This window comes from Trichechus manatus, unplaced genomic scaffold (genome assembly GCF_000243295.1).
Source record: "Trichechus manatus latirostris isolate Lorelei unplaced genomic scaffold, TriManLat1.0 scaffold00125, whole genome shotgun sequence".
NCBI classification, from domain to species: domain Eukaryota; kingdom Metazoa; phylum Chordata; class Mammalia; order Sirenia; family Trichechidae; genus Trichechus; species Trichechus manatus.
Genome location: NW_004444061.1, coordinates 5,824,194 through 5,835,590, shown reverse-complemented (window position 1 = coordinate 5,835,590; position 11,397 = coordinate 5,824,194). Strand labels below are relative to the sequence as shown.

Here is an 11,397-nt window from a genome sequence, read left to right as displayed (position 1 = left end):
AAAAATAAAAACAAAAAAAAAATAAACTTACATGTATAACAATTATTGATTATGTAACTCTTTGATAACTAGAGAAATTGACAGTGTAAAACATGAACTGGGGGAAATGCTATGTTTGTTGATACATGTTTAGAAATATGACTTAAATCTGAAACTCAGCTTTTTAAAATACTTTAGTCTTTTAAAATTTTCTTTAAAAACATCACCGTCTTGCAAATATATCTGATTTTTAATGAAATTTTCAGGGTTTAAGTTTGAATTATGGTTTAAAAAATAGTGACACATTGAAATTACATTTAATAGAACTAACATATCCAGATAAATTCACATTTTACCTTTTTTTTTTTTTTTAATTGTGCAGGGATATTCTATCATGCCACACAGAGTGCATAAATCAAAGAGGACAAGTGGATGCCAGCAAAGGAAAGCAAAATAAGCAAGAATTAAATTCCTCAAAGCACTTGCTGGATCTATGCTTCGATGTGTCAAAAGATGAGATGATGGCCAGGGTTCATCAAAAGATACTGATTCTTCTGATGCTAGCATGCATTCTGCAAAAGAGCAGAGAATGAAAATGGGAAATGGCAGAATTTGAAGCAGAAGAGAGTGCTGAAAGTGACTCTAGCTGTGATACCGGAAACGAGATGAGTGATGTTAAGGAGAAAGATTTACAAATTTTATGTGATGTTTCCTTCTGGGACATACCAGTTCCAGACCATTTTCAAATTATCAAAAGAGGAAGTGCTTCTTTCTGGAACAAAGCTGGGCCTTTCAGTGTTGTGGCAAGGCAAGATGCAGAAGCAAAGGGAGGTGTGCGCCAGCTTTCAAAAAAGTGGTTTTTCAAAGTGATGCCAAATAGCGAGAAAATTCTGCAATCATGGATGATTTACTCACTCATCAGGGAGAATTTATACTGTTTTTGCTGCTGACTGTTTGCCATTAGTGCTACAGATACGACATCCAAATTTGTGACTGGGTTTCAGAAGTGGTGGACGCTAAGCCTGAAAGTACATAACCATGAGACATCCGAAGACCACCTACATTGCCTTGAAAAGTGGAAAACATTGACAGCAGGACTGAGGCTGCACAAAACCATTGATGCTGAAACTATTGCTTTGATGGAAATGGAGAAGAAAAGTGGAGGAACATCTTACAGATTGCTTGATATCGCATTGTTTGTTGCCGAGCAGAATCTGGCATTCCGTGGCCACAAGGAAGATGAATACTCATTGAATACAGGGAACTTTCTTGAGACGGTTGAGATGCTTTCAAAATATGATCCAGTGCTGAAAGAGCACCTAATGAGATTAAAGTGGAGTACATGTAAACTTAAAGTATCAGAGTCTTATCTTGCACCAAAAACACAGAATGAGTTTATAAGTGCTCTGGCAAATCATGTGAAGAAGCAGCTTGTCATGAACATAAAGTCTGCGAAGTACTTTGGAATCATGCTCGACAGCACACCTACTTTATCACATACTGACCAGATGTCTGAAGTGAACAGATATATAAAAATCAACAATAGGAAAGTTGAAGTGAAAGAAGTCTTTCTAGGATTTTTCTCTTAAAGGTGAAAAAAGCTGCTGACCTCAGTTCCTGACATTCTTAAAAAGCTGGAAGTGATGGACTGGATGTAATGATGTGCAGTGCTCAAGGTTAAGATAATGCTGCCACTATGGCTAGAATCCATGGAGGTGTACAAGCCATTATTATTATTTTTTATTGTGCTTTAAGTGAAAGTTTACAGTTCAAGTTAGTTTCTCATACAAAAATTTATACACACATTGTTATGTGACCCTAGTTGCTTTCCTGATAATGTGACAGCACACTCCTCCTTTCCACCCTGGATTTCCCTTGTCCATTCAACCAGCTCCTGTCCCTTTTTGCCTTCTCATCTTGCCTCCAGACAGGAGCTGCCCATTGAGTCTCATGTATCTACTTGAGCTAAGAAGCACTCTCTTCATGAGTATCGTTCTATGTCTTATAGTTCAGTCTAATCTATGTCTGAAGAGTTAGCTTCAGGAATGGTTTCAGTTCTGGGCTAACAGAAAGTCCAGGGGCCATGGTTTCAAGGGTCCCTCCAGTCTCAGTCAGACAATTAAGTCTGGTCTTTTTTACAGAATCTGAGTTCTGCACCCCACTTTTCTCCTACTTTATCAGGACTATCTGTTGTATTCCCTGTCAGGGCGGTCATTGGTGGTAGCTGGGCACCTCTAGTTCTTCTGGGCTCAGGCTGATGGAGACTCTGGTTTATGTGGCGCTTTCTGTCTCTTGGGCTAATACTTACCTTGTGTCTTTGGTGTTCTTCATTCCACTTTGCTCCAGGTGGGTTGGGACCAATTGGTGCATCTTAGATGGCCGCTCGCTAGATTCTAAGATCCCAGACGCCACTCACCAAAGTGGGATGCAGAGCATTTTCTTAATAAACTTTGTTATGCCAATTGACCTAGATGTTCCCTGAAACCATGGTCCCCAGACCCCGCATCCCTGCTACTCTGTCCCTCGAAGTGTTTGTTTGTATTCAGGAAACTTCTCAGCTTTGGGTTTAGTCCAGTTGTGCTGACTTCCTCTATATTGTGTGTTGTCCTTCCTTTCACCTAAGATAATTCTTATCTACTATCTAGTTAGTGAATAACCCTTTCCCACCCTCCCCACCCTCATAATCATCAAAATACGTTTCTTCTGTGTTTAAACCTTTTCTTGAGTTCTTATAATAGTGGTCTTATACAATATTTGTCCTTCTGTGACTGACTAAGTTCACTCAGCATAATGCCTTCCAGATTCCTCCGTGTTATGTTTCACGGATTCATCATTGTTCTTTATTATTACGTAGTATTCCATTATGTGAATATACCATAATTTGTTTATGCATTTGTCCATTGATGGACACCTAGGTTGTTTCCGTATTTTTGCTATCGTGAACAGTGCTGCAATGAACATGGGTGTGCATGTATACATTTGTGTGACGGCTCTTATTTCTCTAGGATATATTCCAAGGAGTGGGATTGCTGGATGGTATGGTGCTTCTATTTCTAGCTTTTTAAGGAAGCGCCAAATTGATTTCCAAAGTGATTGCACCATTTTACATTCCCACCAACAGTGTATAAGTGTTCCAGTCTCTCCACAACCTCTCCAGCATTTATTATTTTGTGTTTTTTGGATTAATGCTAGCCTTATTGGGGTGAGATGGTATCTCATTGTAGTTTTGATTTGCATTTCTCTAATGACTAATGATCGTGAGCGTTGCCTCATGTGTTTGTCAGCCGCCTGAATGTCTTCTTTGGCAAAGTGCCTGTTCACATCCTTTGCCCATTTTTTAATTGGGTTATTTGTCTTTTTGACGTTGAGGTTTTGTAGTATCTTGTAGATTTTAGAGATTAGATGCTGATCGGATTTGTCATAGCCAAAATTTTTTTCCCAGTCTGTAGGTTGTCTTTTTACTCTTTTGGTGAAGTCTTTTGATGAGCGTAAGTGTTTGATTTTTAGGAGCTCCCAGTTATCTAGTTTCTCTTCCTGATGTTCGTGCATTGTCACTTCTGGTTCGTATTCTGTTTATGCCATGTATTAGGGCTCCTCGCGTTGTCCCTATTTTTTCTTCCATGATCTTTATAGTTTTTGATTTTATATTTAGATCTTTGATCCATTTTTAGTTAGGTTTTGTGCATTGTGTGAGGTATGGGTCTTGTTTCATTTTTTTGCAGATGGATATCCAGTTATGCCAGCACCATTTGTTAAAGAGACTGTCTTTTCGCCAGTTAATGGACTTTGGGCCTTTCTTTGTCAAATAGCAGCTGCTCATAGGTGGAAGAATTTACATCTGGATCTCAATTTTGTTCCATTGGTCTATGTATCTGTTGTACCAGTACCAGGCTGTTTTGACTACAGTGGTGGCATAATAGGTTCTGAAATTAGGTAGTGTGAGGCCTCTCACTTTGTTCTTCTTTTTCGGTAATGCTTTGCTTATCCAGGGCCTCTTCCCTTTCCATATGAAGTTGGTGATTTGTTTCCCCATCTCATTAAAAAATGCCATTGGAATTTGGATCGAGATTGCATTGTATCTGTAGATTGCTTTGGGTAGAATTGACATTTTCATGATCCTATCCATGAGCAAGATATGTTTTTCCGCTTATGTAGGATACAAGCCATTCTTAAGGGAAAGAACAAGAAAGGTATTTTTTTGTATGTGTGGACCATTTGCTTAACTTGTGTAGTCAGCACTCTTCTGCTGAAAATGCGTTGTGTGTGACACTCTTTGGAACTCCTGAGACAATGTTTTCTTTCTTTTGCTGCTTTCACCCATTGATGGAATGTGTTAATTGCCCATACTGGAGTGGCAGTGAAAAGGCTATCACAAACACTCTGGAGTGCTCATCATGCTGCAGTTAAGCCAGTTAAAGCAAAGTTCGAATAGGGGCAAACCTAAGACCCCTAATTTATGGCGTAAATAGACTACCAAACGTAACTAAAAAAGCACAACCAGCTAGATGATTGGGACCTCCTGAAAATCAAATATTTATGCTAATCAAAGGGATTTCTCCAAAAGAGAAAAAAGAGAACCCCCAGACTGGGAAAAAAATTTTGGCTATGACGTGTCTGACAACGGATTAATCTCTAAAATGTACAGAAAACTCCAATAACTCAACAACAAAAAGACAAACAATCCAATTAAAAAATGGGCAAAGGACATCAACAGAAACTTCAACAAAGAAGACATCCAGGCAGCCAATAAATACATGATCATTAGTTATTTGAGAGATGAAAATAAAAACAACGAGATACCATCTCACACAGGTAATAATGGCACTGATTAAAAAAAAAGAAAACAACAAATGCTAGAGAGGCTATGGGGAGATTGGAACACTCAAACACTGCTGATGGGAATGTAAAATGGTACAACCACTATGGAAAATGATATGGTGCTTCCTCACAAAGCTAGAAATAGAAATACCATATGATCCAGCAATCCCACTCCCAGGTATATATCCTAGAGAAATAAGAGCCATGACACAAATAGACATATGCACACCCATGTTCATTGCAGCATTATTCACAGTAGCAAAAAGATGGAAACAACCTAAGTGCCCATCGATGGATGGATGGATGGATAAACAAACTATGGTGCATACACACAATGGAATACTACGCAATGTTAAAGAATAACACCGAATCTGCGAAACATCTCACAACATGAATGAAACTGGAGGACATTCTGTTTAGTGAAATGAGTCAATTACAAACGGACAAATATTGTATGAGACTACTATTATAAAAAGTCAAGAAAAGGTTTTCACACAGAAACATTCTTTGATGGTTACCAGGGATGTGGGCAGGGGAGGGAAAACCACTAACTAGGTAATACACATGTACTAACTTTGGTGAAGCAAGAGATAATACACAACATGAGAGAAGTCAGTACAACACAATCAAGGAAAAAGAAGACACTGGAAGATATGCAAGAGTAAAAGGCAACAATGGTAATTACTAATACATATACAATCCTACAACAACAGAAGTAACAAACAATAATGTACAGGTGGATTAATAATGTAGGTAGATATGTAAACTGAACAGGGATGAGAGGGCATATGTAAGTACACCCATGTACATATATATGTGTATATGCTGCAAATATACCCATGCATGCAATAGTGTGCACAGGGGAGACAGTAATGAAAACTTCTTAGCCATAACCATGTATCTCCTGGTACAGAGATACTGGGCTTGAGGGCTAGGGTCTTGGGGGACATCTAGTTCAATTGGTATATCATAATCCATATAGACAATGTTCTACATCCTGTCTTGGCGAGTAGTGACTGGGGTCTTTTTCAAATTTATTTATTTATTTATATATGTTCATGACTGGATTCTTAAAAGCTTGTGAGCAGCCATCTAAGATACTACAATTGGTCTCTTTCTGCCTGGAACAAAGAAGAATGACGAAAACCAAAGACTCAAGGAAACAATTAGTCCAAAGAACTAATGGACCACATGAACCACGGCCTCCACTAGCCTGATACCAGAAGAACTAGATGGTCTCTGGCTACCACTACCAACTGCTCTGACCGGGACCACAGTAGTAGGTCATGGACAGAGTGGGAGAGAAATGTAGAACAAAATTCAAACTCATTAATAAGACCAGACTTACTGGTCTGATAGAGACTGTTGGAACCCTCAAGGCTATGGCCCTTTGTCACCCTTCAAACTTGGAACTGAAATCATTCCCAGAGATCACATTATAGGCATACAGTAGACAGGCCTGTAAAATGAACAATAACACCAATGAGCAATGTACACCTCAGAACAATCAACTGTACAAGACCTAAGGGGCAGCATCTGCCCAGAAGCAAAGTTCGGAAGGACAGTAAGGGCAGGAAACCTGGGCAAATGGGCATGGGAAACCTAGGGAGGAAGGGGGGAGAATGCTGACACATTCAGGGATTTGCAACCAATGTCATGAAACAAGCTGTGTATACATTATCGATTGGGAAACTAATTTGCTCTGTAAATTTTCATCTAAACCACAATACATTGTTCAAAAAGAAAAGGAAAAGTCTGATAAGTTTGTGGCGGCAATTGAGGCTCTTTGTGATCCACATGAAAATTTGGACACAAGAGGAGCAGCTTAAGGTCTTTTGCCTGCTGTCTAACTTCACTTTTCTGTGTTGCCTGTACTTCTGGTGTGACATACTTCAGAAAGTTAATTTTACACAGCAGTACCTGCAGGGCTTAACTCTTGACAAGGTAGTGACAAAGCTAGAGGAACTAAGACTGTTTCTGCATGAGGAGTGCAGTCACCTAGTGGAGCATGCAATTGAACAGGCACTTTTAAAATCAGACAAATACGGAATTGCAGTAGAGAGAACAGCCAGTTCAAGAAGAAGATGGCAGGGGATGGGGAGCAGGCACGGGATGCTGGACTCACTCTGCAAGAAAAAAAATAAGAGGGTGATGCTTGAGTGCACTGATTGCTTTCATTCTAAACTCCAGATAAGATCAAGATCCTTCAAGGAAGTGGCAGCCATGTTTGAGGCTGTTCAAGTGAAAAGTCTCATATCTGCCAGAGGAAGAGTTAAAGGTATCCATTCCAAAACTGACCAGGTATCTGAGAGTGAGATTTTAATAGAAATATCAAGGCTGAGAAGGCCCTGGAAAACAGCAGAGATTGATCTGGAAGAAGCCAAAAATTGGGCAACATGAGATGTTTTGACATTCATAGCTGAATGGGACTTCGTAGAATCTCTCCCAACCCTTTCACTAAGCCTAAAATCATTTATGACAATTTGTGTGTCTGTGGCTTCATCTGAGAGGTGCTTTTCAAAGCTGAAACTTACCAAAAAAACCACTTGTGACTGTCATGGGTTAAATTATGTCCTCCAAAAAATGTGTGTATCAATTTGGCTGGGCCATGATTTCCAGTATTGTGTGGTTGTCCTCCATTTTGTGATTGTAATTTTATGTTAAAGAGGACGACACTGGGATTATTAAGAGATAAAAAGGAAAGGGAAGCGAGCAGAGAGGGGAACCTCATACCACAAAGAAAGCAGTACTGGGAGCAGAGCGTGTCCTTTGGACCTGAGGTTCCTGCGCGGAGATGCTCCCAGACCAAGGGAAGACTGATGCATCATAAGGACCTTCCTCCAGAGCCGACAGAGAGAGAAAGACTTCTCCTGGAGCTGATGCCCTGAATTGGGACTTGTAGCCTACTAGACTGTGAGAGAATAAACTTCTCTTTGTTAAAGTCATCCACTTGTGGTTTTTCTGTTATAGCAGCACTAGATTACCAAGACAGCGATCTACCATGGAATAGTCAAGTCTTTCCGATCTTGCGATACTATCAATTGAAAGTGAGTTGGCAAAAGGCATTGATTTCGATGAAGTGATTCACAAGTTTGCAGCTTTGAAGGCCAGGAAAGGAAAGTACTAATTTAGTTGAGATGTTCACTAAGTGCTGAAATGCTTGTGTATTGGTTCCTGTTTATAAAGTAGGTGCTCAGTAAATGGTAACTCTTCTATTATTATCTCTGTGGAAACCCTGAAGTGTTTGAAGATGGACTTTTTTTTTCATCTCCACAACAATTGATTAGGGAAATGTTTCCCAATTTGGGAAACTTTTGTATTTGTTGATATTAATTAGCATTCACATAGCTTAATGTTCCTAAAGGATCTGACAGTAATTTATTAATAATTTTCATACCACTCCTGGTGGAAGATAGGTGCTACCTTATTAATAATAAGCAGAATGTTTATGAATAGATATGGCAGTAGGCAGTACTGTTAAGGACAGACCTATATATATACTGCTTCAATACAGTCTTATCCACATATCTGTCTCAGCCATTTTTACTTGTCTTAAATATTATAAGAAAAGGGAAATTGAAGTGGTACTAAAAATACAGAGAAACAGATGGGTAAGGAAAGACAACCAAAGAGAGAAAGAAAGAGAAAGATAACAAAGTAAAGAGAAAAATGAGCTATAAAGGACCAGGCTAAGCTGGGTGGCGCAAACGGTTTACACTTGACTACTAACTGAAAGGTTGGTGGTTCAAATCTACCCAGCAGCACAGCAGAAGAAAGCCCTGGTGATCTAACTGTGTAAGATTACAGTCATTGAAACCCTATGGTATGCAGTTCTACTGTGAAACACATAGGGCTCTGCATGAGTTGGAATTGACTTGACGTCAATGGGTATTAGTATAGGATCAAACTAGGAAGCAAGGTCTTAGTAGAATAAAAACGAGCAGTTAGGATAACAAAAGAAAAGTAATGTTTACAACTCTTCTAAATAAACGAATAAATAAAATAATTTTTAACCTAATTCAGGGAGTAAAATATATTCACTACCAATTTAAAAGAATCAGTTCCTGTATTATTTTAATTTTCTAACTTATTCTCTGCTCCCTCCTTAAGTTTCCCTTAAATTAATTATTAGTACAGAAAGATGTGATTACATTAATTAATCTTTCTGTCTTCCTTGGTATTGCTAAAGAAATACTAATGTGTTTTAGTTTTGAGAATATAATCGTATTTGTTCTAACCCTACAGGTGTTTCAGAGATGAACTACAGCCAAAATAAGAGCCAAAGGATTGGATGGTTACAGTGTTTCACTTCTTCAGGGTCTAGTAACTCTAAGAAATATTTACTAAATATTGCTATAGCAAAACAGAAATGAGCACTTAATTCAAACAGCGTATTAATAGATAAGTGAGTAATTTGAGTTCCGCAAATTATGCATCTGAACAGAGATCCAAGACCGTGGGCTGGTGCTGCAGTAAGCCACTCTCCTTCCAACCTAACTGGTCACCCTTAAGCCCCCACTATTGTGCATGGGCTTTGCCCTCTGTAGAGAAGTCTAGAGCTGGGCTTTGAACTGGTTCCTTTTGGTTTGAACCCCTGCTGAGAATTTGCATTTCTAAGTTCCTTGCTGAGAATTTGCATTTCCACCCCAGATATACTGAATCAGAATCTACATTTTAACAAGATATGTAAGTGATTCTTATGTGTAACTTCCTGGGAACTTGTTAGAAATGCAAATTCTCAGCAGGAGTTTAAACCAGTTCGAAGACTTGGTTTGGAACTGCTTTTTCCATATAAGAATTTTACAATCTTCTACTGATGTCCTGAAATCTTTGTGCATTCTGTGCTGTGCCAAAGATTCATAGGAATTTGAATATCAATTTAAAAATGCATTTTCTGAGAGAAAACTTTATTTAAATAGGAATTCACTTCTGAGGTGAGTCTACTAACTGAATCCATAATATAGTTGAAATAGCAAATATTTTAAAATGAAAAGACATTAGAAAATACAACTATTGCAATACTGGTTTTTAAACCAAACAGGAAAATGAGGCATTAGTCCATGAAGCAACAGCCCTGTTTCAGACCTCTGCTCTGCTACTCTCTGTCTGTGTGAATCTGACCAGGTTATTTTACCTCTCCGGCCCTCAATTTCTTCGTATGTAAAATAAAAGGTAGAAGGTCAGCGAAAAAGAGGAAGAGCCTCAAAGAGATGGATAGACACAGTGGTTGCAACGATGGGCTCAAACATAACAATGATTGTGAGGATGGCACAGGACCAGGCAGTGTTTCGTTCTGTTGTACACGGGGTCCCCATGAGTCAGAACCAACTCCATGGCACCTAATGACAACAACAATACAAAATGGTAGGAAAAGTTGTGGTTTTACTTTTTTTAAACAAGCCCCTCTCCTACCCACTAAAATGAACTGAAAGAAACTGATTAGAGAAGGAAACTCTGTCTACACTGAAGCTGTTCTTGTTGGTAGGTACTGTCAAGTTGGTTCCGACTCATAGTGACCCTATGTACAACAGAATGAAACACTGCCTGGTCCTGCACCAGCCTCATGATTGTCGTTACGTTTGAGCCCAATGTTGCAGCCACTGTGTCAATCCATCTCATTGAGGGTCTTCCTCTTTTTCGGTGACCTTCTACCTTACCAAGCATGATGTCCTTCTCCAGGGACTGAACATGTCCAAAGTTTGTGAGACGTAGTCTCGCCATCCTTACTTCTAAAGAGCATTCTGGTTGTACTTCTTCCAGGACAGATTTGTTCATTCTTTTGACAGTCCATGGTACGTTCAGTATTCTTCGCCAATGCCATAATTCAAACGCATCATTTCTTCTTTGGTCTTCCTTATTTATTGCTCAGCTTTCCAATGTATATGAGGTGACTGAAAACATTATGGCTTCGGTCAGGAGCACCTTAGTCCTCAAAGTGACATCTTTGCTTTTTGACACTTTAAAGAGGTCTTCTGCAGCAGATTTGCCCAATGCAATGTGTCTTTTGATTTCTTGACTGCTACTTCCATGAGTGTTGATTGTAGATCCAAGTAAAATGAAATCCTTGACAACTTCAGTTTTTTCTCCATTTATCATGATGTTGCTTATTGGTCCAGTTGTAAGGATTTTTGTTTTCCTTATGTTGAGGTGTAATCCATACTGAAGGCTGTGGTCTTTGATCCTCATCAGTAAGTGCTTCAAGTCCTCTTCACTTTCAGCAAGCAAGGTTGTGTCATATGCATATAGCAGGTTATTAACGAGTCTTCCTCCAATCCTAACGCCCTGTTCTTCTTCATATAGTCCAGCTTCTCAGATTATTTACTTAGCATACAGATTGAATAAGTATAGTGAATGGAGACAACCCTGATGCACACCTTTCCTGACTTTGAAACACACAGTATTCCCTTGTTCTGTTTGAACGACTGCCTCGATCTATGTACAGGTTCCTCATGAGCACAATTAAGTGTTCTGGAATTTCCAGTCTTTACAGTGTTATCCATAATTTGTTATGATCCACATAGTTGAATGCCTTTGCATAGTCCAAATACAGGTAAACATCTTTCCAATATTCTCTGCTTTCAGCCAAGATCTTAGTTTCAG

At 39.0% G+C, this 11,397-nt stretch overlaps 1 pseudogene; it reads left to right on the top strand.

The window, feature by feature from the left end:
• The first annotated feature begins 581 nt into the window (after positions 1-581).
• LOC101348890 (uncharacterized) lies at positions 582-1,708 on the top strand (annotated as a pseudogene).
• Positions 1,709-11,397: the final 9,689 nt, after the last annotated feature.